General features: G+C 48.7%; 1 long non-coding RNA gene across 9 annotated transcripts in view; it reads right to left on the bottom strand.

Moving 5' to 3' along the window:
• Nucleotides 1-1,792: 1,792 nt before the first annotated feature.
• Nucleotides 1,793-11,195, bottom strand: part of LOC108640839 — a 29,498-nt gene continuing 20,095 nt past the window's right edge. For all 9 annotated transcript variants that reach the window (XR_001921535.2, XR_001921536.2, XR_001921532.2 and 6 more), the window contains 3 exons: nt 6,468-6,588; nt 2,727-2,922; nt 1,793-2,470 (listed from right to left, as the gene is read on the bottom strand). This is a non-coding gene — a long non-coding RNA (uncharacterized LOC108640839). The remainder of the gene's footprint in view (nt 2,471-2,726; nt 2,923-6,467; nt 6,589-11,195) is intronic.

Genomic DNA, 11,195 nt, shown 5'->3' with positions numbered 1-11,195 from the left:
GAACCTAGAAAATCATTTAGAGTGGGAACCATGTGAACCACTTCAGTGAACATCAGGTAATTGTGTCTTAGAGGCCTTTAGGAAGGTCAAATATTTCTGTGTAATTTTTCCAGCTACTTTCTCCATGAACTGAAGCCCACTGGCTCTGGGCAAAGAATAAGGTGGCTTTGTACAAGCCTCCAACTCCCCCTCCCCATGGATCACCCACCCCAAATCTCTGCATGATTCCTTCGATGTTTTCTTTCCAAGACACCCATCTCCACGTCACCTGCTTGTGCAAGGTTTGTATTGCTCACCCTTGGCCTGGGAACGGCTGAGGTTTCCAAAATATGCACTTTTCCAAAAAAAACCCCTGACTTTTAACTTGCATCAGGATATGAAAAACAACTTGAAAATCATGAGACACACAGACAGACACACAGACAGACCACTGGAGTGCTGAACTTGCCTGTCTGTGGTTGCTCCCGGTGTGTTTCTCCAATGCCAAGTGTTCCAGATGAGCTGCAGCTTTCCCTTTCCAGCATCATAAGTTTGGGTATTACTTCTAACAAACCAATAAACTTTGTGATAATAAACAAGAAACTAAAATATTAATTTAAATGAACTGACAAGTGTTACAGCCACAAGATGGTCGCATAATCCCAACTTTCATTCAAAACTAAACAAAGAACATCAAATAATATTAAATAAACTTTATGTTCTTCTTTAATAATGCAATTTCAACTAGAGAAGTAAATAAATTTGGTTTATACTAGGAACGGAATCACAGAGGGACTTCTCCAGATAAAATTTCTATTTTAGGAGATTTTAAAATTTCAGAAACTATTCTTGTTTTCTGAAAAACAACCCAGAATGGAGAACAGAACAATGCCACTTAGGCTGTCTGTTAATTAAAGCAAAGGCTTTTTTCAAATGCAAACCTGGCAAACAAGGCCCCGGTTTGTCCTCTTGGGAATGGAGACCAGTCAATAACAGTGTGGTGAGTTCCCAATCCCAGATTCCTTACTGCTGCTCCAGACACTGCCCAGCTTCTTTCAAGTTTGCCTGCAGAGGGTTCTGTTCTGAGGCTGCGTGAGCATCCCAGGGCTGCGACAGCCACGGCACAGCACTGACAGGGCTGTGCTCAGACACACGTGCAGAGTGGTGCGTAAGGACACACGAGCAGTTGGAATGTTAATTAAGGAAAATATAAAAAGTGACAGATCTATTTGAGAAAGAGGTTGTTGTGCAATGCTGGTGCATCTGTGCCAATCCCCAGAGCTGCACCCTCAGCAGAGCCCAGCGCTGTGCCTGGTGCCAGCACTGCCCACCAAGAGCTCAGCGGGGCATCCCACGGTGCCCTGCCCTGCTGGACACAAATCCCTGTGGGCTCCATCCCCAGGGGGGCTCTGGGATGTGGCCCCCACATCCTCCCACCACTCCTCCAGCACAGCAGCACACGAGCCTCACACCAGCCTGCTGTGCTGCCTTTGAGCTCCCCAGCCCCACATAGCCCCACTCCCTGCCCCGGGCTCACTGTGCCCAGCAGTGAGGAACAGAAATAATGACACTTTCTGATGTGCTGCTCCTTTCTGCACAGTTAAAGACCCACTGTCTGACATATTGTACTTGCTTCTCCTTGTGCCTGCTTTGATTCCTTGATGCAAGTCAAGATCCACTCGAACTGCAAGTATCTTGTGTTTGGAAGGAAATACTTCATAACCTGCATGCAGAGATCTACTTTGAATAAATATGAAATTCTGTAATTAGAAAAAAACACAGACCAAACCATTCCATTCACACTACAAGCACATAGTTTGTCCCCATTTATTGCAGTCTAAAGCTATAAAATACAGGGTATAACAACATTTATAGAATATGTACATAGCACTTGTTACAGACAGTGTCCTTTAAAGTCAGCTACGTGTCATAACCTCTGACTACTGTGTGTAGTTGCAAACTGTAGGAAATAACAATTTGAAAAATGCTGGGAATAAGACAGTCTGGATCAGCACTGTCTAAAGAATGGTCTTGAGACACCAGATCTCAGCCCACACCCCTCCCTCCCTCCCCCAAGATACATCAATTTTGTACTTTCCTTGGCAGTCTGGGGTCACAACACAGCCTCAGCTGGGAGAGGCCCAGGGGCATCTCTGCCAGGCTGCAGGGAGAGGAGTGAAGACCCTTGGGGGACCCCGGGACTGGGGTGGCTCTGGCATTCAGCAGGGATGGACCACTCCTGCTCCCTCTGGGAATCCTGAACTGGCACCATCTGGCAAACACGTGTTCCCTGTACAAGTGTGGATATCTGTAATGAATGACACGTTGATTTCTCCATTTGGGGCAGATGCCAGGAGTCCTCTTTAATATCAGCAATGTTTAATTCATGATTTTGGCTGCTCCTCATGGAAAGAGCACAAAGGAACAGGCTCCAGTGGGAGAGCAGCAGCAGATCCCCCAGAACGATGGCTGACCAGAGACTCAGCTCAGACTGGAAAGAGAGAGTATTAATTAGGATTAAAGGGAAGTAACGGGCTTAGTATAATATGACAGCTGTGCCAGAGAATGCTACATTTTCTATCTGCAATCCCTACTGTCAAATCTCTGTGTTATATTTTGGGTATTGGCCAAATCACACTGGCTGCAGAATCCCCCCCATTTCTGGAAGTCACTGCAGAGGGGTAGAATTGTCTATATTGAGCCCATCAAGTCCCCATTTAATCTTCACTCCCTCTTTGTTTCAGTACCTGTTGACGACTTTCACCTGGTGTGTCCCACAGTGGGTTGGATGCTGAAGAATGCAGCCCAGGCCCTGCTTTCCCCAGAAGGATTAATGGCTGGGCCTGTGGTTTGTTTTCCATTTAATTCCTTCTTCCTTTCCTCACGTGTGGGTTTCCTTATAATACAGGCTATAAAAATCACTCCAACTAGAAAACAGCAGACCTGAAAGGGAAAGGAAATAATAAATCAAATAGCAGAAGGTAGAAAAGAAGGGAAGGGGTAACATTTGTAGTGCACTTTGCCTAGAATTTCAGTCACATCTGTGTTTGCTTGAGGTTATGAAGGTACATTTGAAAAAGAAAGCAACGGGTTTGTGGATGACAGAGCCAAACCACAGCAGCCCCACTGCCAGACTCGGACAGAGCCGTCCTCGTGGTACCATGGAGCCACCTCACCTCCCAGGGAGCAGGGGGGGCTCCCCACCTTCCCCAGAGCACCCCGGGACACTCCTCCAACAGCACCTTGTGGGCAACTCGGCCCCGAGGGCTTCGGGAGCCGCCGGCCATGAGAGGGTCCCTCCTGGAATGGTGTTGCCCCACTGGTGTCTGACACACACCACGGGAAGGAGAGCCAGTGGAGGGAGATTGCTGGGAGATCTGGGGCTGACTAGGAGCCCTCTCCTTGCAGGACATGCTGGGAGCAAACCCTGTGGTGTCACTAACACAGATCAAAGTGATGTTCCCCACTATGGAGGTGTCCACTAACCATAGGGGAATCCAAAGGAAAGCATAAGGGATGCTTTTCTTAAAGCTGGAAAGGTATGAAGAGGAGCACAGGTGAAGAGAAGGGAAGAAATATCTTTGGAAAAACACTTCAGGGGTGGGGGGGATGTGAAATGCCCAAACTCAGCCCTGGTCAGTGCACAGGGGAACAGCACCCTGCAAAGGCAGAGAAAAAAGGTTCAGCAGCACCTCTGAGCAGTGGAAGAGTTGCCCTACCCCTACCAGGGACAGGCACCAGTACAGGCAGTCAGCTCCTGTCCTCATCCATCTCAACAGAGAGGAAAAGGAAAAAAAGAGACCAGAAAAAAAATCAAGGAAAAGGCACTTTCCTGGGAACAAGGAGCAGCTGTGGAGCAGGTTTAGGGCTATAGCACAGAGTTCCTCTTTCCTTGCAAAGGTGTTTGCAGGTTCTGAGTGTTTTATACTCCCACTGGACTTAGAAGTCCCCAGTGGTTGAGTGTGACAGTGACAAGTGGCCAAAGCTCCTTGTTTCCTGGTGGCTGAACTCATCCCTTTCCAAAACTGCCCTGGGTAAGGTCTGCAGGGCACTGGGGGGGATGTGGGCTCACCCTGCCCGGCCGTGTCCATAAGCAGACGGACCTCTGCCACCTGCCCACACAAGTCCCACATTCCCACAGGGGGGTATTTCAGACTCTCCCTCCCAGAAGAAGGGAGTCCCTGCAGGAGCACACACAGTGGGCACGAGCACCAGGCACCAGGATGCTCATCCTCCTTGGGCTCTCATGGGCACACAGGGACCTTGGCATGATCCCTGCAGGGGATGGGCAGAGTGACCCCAGCACCCATCTGTACCAGACAACACAAGGTAGTGAGGGCAGGCAGAGACATGCAGGACAGCAGGGGACACAACAGGGAGGGTGATGAGAGAAATCATCTCAGAGGTGGCGCTAATTTTGTAGAATCTGGCTGTTAAACAAAGAACCACAGTGTTTTTAAAATTCTCAGTGACTTATTAAGTCACTCTCCTGCCAACTGGATTCCTTCAGCTGGCTAGACAATCTGACACCTCCTCTTAGAAAAGAATCCGCCAACATGAGCAGCTCAGTGTGACAGCACAAGGAACCACCTCTGAGCTGTGCTCCCCAGGCAAAGCAGGCACTGCAGCAGGGAACAGAGCCCCTTTAAGGGATACTTCTGCACAAGTATGGGAAGTGCCTTGACATCCTCTTGCACTGCAAAACCCGGAGCCTCTGGCTGTGCCCACCATACAGGGGTGGTGGGGTATGTGCCTCTCCTCTAACACCCCCAGCTGAACATTCTTGCTTTTCCCTTAGTACCAGCAGCTCATGTTTCAGCGTCCCCTCAGGACACTGAAGGGCCCGGGGACAAAGAGCACCTTTTAAGGCTCTCTCTGTGCCGTATTTCTCAACTCTGATAAACTCCAGCTGACTTACTCTGATCCAAACCTTTTGTGATACCTTTCTGCAAGCAAAGAACTACTTAAGTGCTACCCCTGAGGAAATATCAGCATAATGTTTCACATCTGCCTCATTTTGACACTAATGAAGGCTATTTCTTGTATTATATCATTACAGCGTTTTTTCTGTCAGCAGCAGTTATAATTCTCTTTACTAGTTACTGCAGTTACCACTTGGAATGCATTTGTCTTCGGAAGCAGCAAAACCTTGTGGATATTTTACATGAAAGAAACACTAATGTGATTTTGTCAAACAATACAAAAGGCATTTTGTGGGGTTTTGGATTTGCCCAAGTCCTGAATATTGATATTGCTTGATACTACTGCAGAGTATAGGAGCTATTAACAGCTGTGCCTCAGCACTGGCACTGGCCCCAGCAGGCTGGGCCAAGGTCATGGCTGGCAGCCCCAGACTGCCCGTCAGCACGGCGCTGACCCTGCACTGAACCGCGCTCCCACCGCCACACAACATTAATTCTGACCTATCCATGAGAATGAACAATTTTCCAATGACAGAATAGGCTCAGATTGGTGATCCTGGACAGGCAGGCTCCACCCAGGTGACAGTCGACCCTGTTATAGTCGTGTGAGCACCAAGGAACTCGTCAGCCCTTCTTCTGACGTACAACAGGGCCGTAACGGGGCTCTGACTCCACGGCACTGCCACAAAATCCCTGTACTAATGTGTTACCCATTCCAGTGCAGACTCTAAGGCTAACCACAGTAGAGAGAGAAACAGCTGAGGACACAAACCACCAGAATAATTTTAAGCATTCACCACTAAAATACAGTACATATTAAAAATGCTGTCAGCATTTGCGCCAAGGTCCAGAGCATCCCTCCTAGATTTAGGCTTTGTTCTACATTTCATGCTGAGTTCAACAATAAATATTCAATCACAAGAATTTAATTTGAAAGTTCAGCAATTTTTAAGGCCCCTCAAAGAGAATTTAAAATTACTGTCCCAAGCAAAGGGCCTTTCCCAGTACTCAGAGTCTGGAGGGGTCACCACAGAGCCTGCCCATAACAAGTGGGTCATGGGAGACTGAATCCATGAAGAAGTCAAAAAGCCAGAAGATTGAGCTTTGCTGTGGAACTACCCCAGCTGTTCTCACCCACTGTGGACCCAGTCCAGTCCAGATCAGCCACAGCTCCTCTGGCTCTGGCAGGACCTCTTGTTCATTACTGCTCCCCAGTCCCAGAAAGCAGCAGCACTTCATGTGGCCCACCAAGAGCAGGCACTGCTTCGAGTGGGACATGGGATGTGGGCACTGCCACAGATGGGATATGGGCATGGGCACCACTGCAGACAGGACATGGGCACTGTTGTGGGTGCGACACGGGCACGTGCCCATTGCTTCCTCAGTAATCGTACAGACCTTCAAGACCAGGACTTCTCATCCAAAACAGCAAACCACAAATCCCCACACTTTCCTGCAGTAGCTAAATCTGTTCATTATTTATCAGAGCAATATCCTTCAGAATCCAAAAGTCCAGCTCCTCCCTCTCCCACTGCAGAGTTCGTGTGACTCCCCCGCGTCACTCACCCCACACACAGCCCCGCTCCCAGGGCTGGCTCAGCAGGGCTGGAGAGCATCCTCAGTCACACAGTGAGTGCATCTGTCTCACAGGTTTGCTGTCCCTGGAAATTGCAGGGCAGGTTGCCAGCTGAAAAGAGAAGAAATGAAACTCATTAAACTATTTGAAGTGAAGAATACTTGTGTTTTTAAACACTGATATGTATGTTATCAGCCAGAGAAGCTCCTGCCTCTTCCAGAACGTGCTGCTGCTGACAAGACCTTAACTTGTCAGCTGGTATATTGCCACTAACACCTGAGACAGCAAACAAGAGCTAATCCTTACACTGTTCTTGTGCTAATGACTGCAAGAGATAACTGGTGTCCCTGGCAAGTGTCCCATTTAATTCAATTAACTCCAGCTAGGCCCTGGTGATTGCACAGGCAGAGAAATCCAGAAGCCAGATCTGGAGTCAGATGGTAAAGCCAAGGCAGTCTCCACCATCCCTTTGTGGCCTGGACCCCATGGATAGAGACCAATCCAGCATCCCCAGCAGCTTCTACAAAAGGGTGTGGAACAACATCATTTTTTTCCTGAAAAATGCTCATCTTTTTTGCTGATAAAATGGAGGCAACTTATTTCTTTGTATATTTTGCTTATTTATCCTGAAACACTGAGTTCTGTGTGTGTTTAAGCAGAGGTTTTCACAGTGTTCCCATCCCCACCCGTGGGTCCGAGCTGGCAGGAAGATCATGTTTCCCCTAACACAAGGCAGATGTCTGCTGGCCAATCTGGGGGCACACAGAGCCTCTGGCCCCTCCTGGGGGAACCCAACACTTGCAGAGATTGAGGTGCCTCAGGTATGAACTGAAACATTCTGATAAACATGAAAAATAAACTAACCACAAAAAATGTAGCCGAAGGAACAACTGGTGTATCTCCTCAGCTGATACAATTTCCAGGTCTGTGTGATAGTAAAAAAAATACTTTCCAAATATTTTCCTTTTCCTTTTGAACATTCTTCTATTGTGAGCTTCAACAGGCAGGAATGTATCTGGCCACTCACATTATTCAGTTAAGAAGTTTTGAAATAGAAAGAGATTTGCAGAGAAGTTTCCTTGGTGGCACTTCTGAAGTGTTAGTCTGGGATAGCAGGTAAAATCCTGAGAAGTCTGTACCTGGCCAACATAAATAGAAAGTGTATTTAAAGATGGGAGATTATCCATTCCTTGACAGTGCTATCATATCTACTCTGCTGTCAATTTTTAGCAGCAGTCTGAAGGTCACTCCAGCACAAATAATGCCAGAAAAGGTTCTTCTGTTGGAAAACAAAGCCTTCAGACTTTCAATAAGGAGCTGTAAGGACTTATAAGTGACCATCGTCTTGGACGTCTCAGAAGCAGCACGAGCCAGTGGAGGTCTCTGAAGCTTCACAGAGTTCTGCTGTCTTTGTGGAAAACCTGTTATGGCATTCCTGTCATCCTCCAGCCTCTGTGCATCCTCCAGGATGGCTGAGAGTGCAACAGGGAAGCCCAGACCATGTCAACAGCTAACATGTCACTATGTTCCCACCTTCAAACGCACTGGAGAACAATTATCTGCAAATAAAGCTCAGCTGCTCTATGCCAGCAACCAGCTTCAAAGTCAGAAAAACCACTGCTGTGGGTCCACTCACTAACATCAAATACATGTTTAAATAAACTTCTATGTTCCCTGGACATTTTTTCCACCCCATGGGTCTGATGGATGGAGGTGCTGAGCTCCTGGCAGGAATGCTGGCATTCAGCTCCCACATGCTCCCATCTACGTGTTTGGTATCTTCCAGAAAAGAACCAACCTCCCCACTGTGCTCCAAACTCAACTGTGCCCAGGTGTCTCCAGAGGGCCCAGGCTACCCCACTAGGCCCCACTTTTACACCAGTTCAAGATCCATGAGGGATAACACGGGGACACCTGAGAGCAGAAGGATGCACAACACAGTGGCAGTGGGAATTCCTGCCCTCGGCAGTGCCGCTGGCTCTGGGCAGGCTGGGCCTGGAGCACAGCATGGCACAGCCAGGAGAGCAGCCAGCTGCACTGGGACCATGCCAGCAGCAGTGGGACAGAGCTGGCCCTCCTTCCTGGCATGTCCCAGGGACACACAGCAGAGAGCCACAGGAGGCCACTGCCTGAGGGACACCCCAGTCCTTCCTCGCTGCTCACAGGTATGGGACTGGAGCGGCCCATGGCTACGGCACCCTGCCACGAGCAGCCTCCCACTTCAGCTCTGAGCCAGTGCCCCAACAGGACTGTGCTGAGCTTTATCTTTTGCCAAGTGGGGCATCGGCTGAGGGAAAACTGTGCTGGTGCCCGTGTGGGTCATGGAGTGGCAGCAGTGGGACAGCAGTAAAACAAATCATATAAAAACCCCAGGGCCTTTCAAAGCATTTCCAAACACTGGCCTGATTCCCCTGCTGGGTGTCAGGTTCTAGGAACCAACTCCCTGCACAAAGCAGTTGCAGAGACACATCTAAAACCACATCACCTGCTGCACAGAGAGAACTGACAATGGCATTAGCATGAAACTAAAATTAGAGGCTAATTGTGCTCTGCAGTCACTGAAATTGATGACAGTTCAGCAATTAACATCCCTGAATTTTCTTGACTGAAATAATTCTACAATCCACTCCCATTCATGCTTCTTCCTGCTCCACAAGCAGGAGCCCTGCTAGCTTGGCATACCTCACAAACAGGGGGATTCTGGCACCTCTGCCAGGGCTTGTGCTGTTCACAGCAGTTACTGGGGTAGGCACAGATCTGAAGAGATCTTGTGCCTGCAAATCAGCATCATTTCACAAAAATGGGATGTGATATTCAATGCCAGGGCACAGGAACCATCACTAACCATCACCAGTGCATGAACACAGGACACAGCTCTTCAGAAACCATGAGGGGCAGTGGCGTGGCATTACCTGGTCCTTTGTGCAGGTACCTCTGTCGGTGATGTCAGGCTGGTGCTGCTGCTGTTCTGAGCAAAAGGAGATGCCTGTGTTAACAAGTCAGGGAGTGAAAGCATCAAATGCTCAACACCAGCTCAGGCTGCCAGAGTGGGGCACAAGCCCAGCCTCTAATGAGCACATCTTGCAAGTGAATCAGAACATAAGGTGGGCAACACCTGCTGAAAGTCATGTGAACCTTTCCCTTGACCCCCCTGAGATGCACCACACACTTGGGGCAGCAGAAAACAAACCCTATTTAACTGTATGTGTTATTTACAAGTTGAGGGTGTTTTTCTCTAAGATCCAGAATGAGAGACCCAATGTGGTGCCATTACAGCTGCAAGTCAGGGCAGTGAAGCAACAATTGCTCTGCCTCTGCCTCAGAGAAATATGCTTCAGACTTGCTGTGCAGGATATGGCTGCGTGCACCTCTTGCAGGCCCTCTATGCACGTATTCAGTGTGTGCCTGTCTGCCTGTGAGGAGCACACCTGCTCTGGGCTCACCTGCCCTATGCTCACCTGCAGTTTGTGCAAGAGCTCTATGGTTTCATCTTTAATTCATTGTTCAGTACAACACTGGGAGTTTCTGAGCCATAAATACATCGCCTCATGGTGGTACATTTTGAAAAGCCATGGCATGCTCCCACCTCTACACACAGCTGAAGCCTCTGATTGCTGACAGCACTGAGCTTACAAAGCCAGCCTCTCTTCCATCCCTTCCTTCAGCACTTGCCTTGTTTTTGCTCTGGACAGCAATTTTATCTGCAGCCTCTGCTCCAGACGTTGCCCGTGGCCCTTCGCAGGAATCTCCCAATTCTGCTGTGACCCATGAGGCAGGAAGGGGCATGGTACAAGGCCTGTTTCTCACCTCAGCTGTGATGGAGACCTGGTCATGGCTGGGCCCTGCCAGTGCAGCCGTGTTGCTCAGTGCCATCCCCACACAGCTCCCTGCAGCCTCTCACTCTGCTCTCCTCCTTCCTTCTTCCTACACTTGCTGCAGGCACGGAATGTTCCCAGGCTCCCACAGCCATCCCTGGGGCATGCCAAGTCCATATGGTGCTGTCCTGTTCATACATTTCCAAAGGGCCAAAAAATTCACTCTTTGGAGACACTTCTCTGTGCACAGTCCATTCAGCAGAAGGAACAAACATGGTCAGGATGAACACAAAAATGCGTCATTGCTTAGCAAGATTTCACTTCACACCCAGAGATATCAAGGATATTATTTTGGTGTAAAGTAATATAACCAGTCCTATTTCCAATGTAACATGCCTAACTTTTTCTTAAGTAAAATCCTTTTTTACTCATTTGCTTTAAACTATCAGTTTGCCCGGAATAGAAATGTGTATTATATGTATTATACTACACACATTCCATAGCTCTATAGTACACTACAGACACCTGTTCCTTCCACCATTTATATCACCGTTTCGGGGTACAATCAGAGCCCTGTGGTTTTATTCTAAAAGTCCCCCCTGTAGACTACGAGCAATCAGGTTTCTGAATTCCAAGCCCACGGGTCACGGCTGTCATTGCCTACCCCAGGCAGCTGACAATGTTGGGGACATCTGCTCCATCCTGGCATTCAGAGGGGACCGTGACATTCTGCTGTTGCTGCCAGTGGGCAGACAGGCTTGGGGGCCTGGAACCCCCCTCTGAGGGCTGCCTGGGTCCACTGGCCTTCAAGCCCTGCTCCATGGATGGATCAAGCTCCATCCTCAAGGAGAACATCATCACGGGGACTGAGGCCTTGCTTACAGCTGTCTGCAAAATATAGAC

This window comes from Manacus vitellinus, unplaced genomic scaffold (genome assembly GCF_001715985.3).
Source record: "Manacus vitellinus isolate BGI_N305 unplaced genomic scaffold, ASM171598v3 scaffold_45_pilon, whole genome shotgun sequence".
Lineage (NCBI taxonomy): Eukaryota > Metazoa > Chordata > Aves > Passeriformes > Pipridae > Manacus > Manacus vitellinus.
This window is presented reverse-complemented; position numbering and strand designations above follow the sequence as displayed.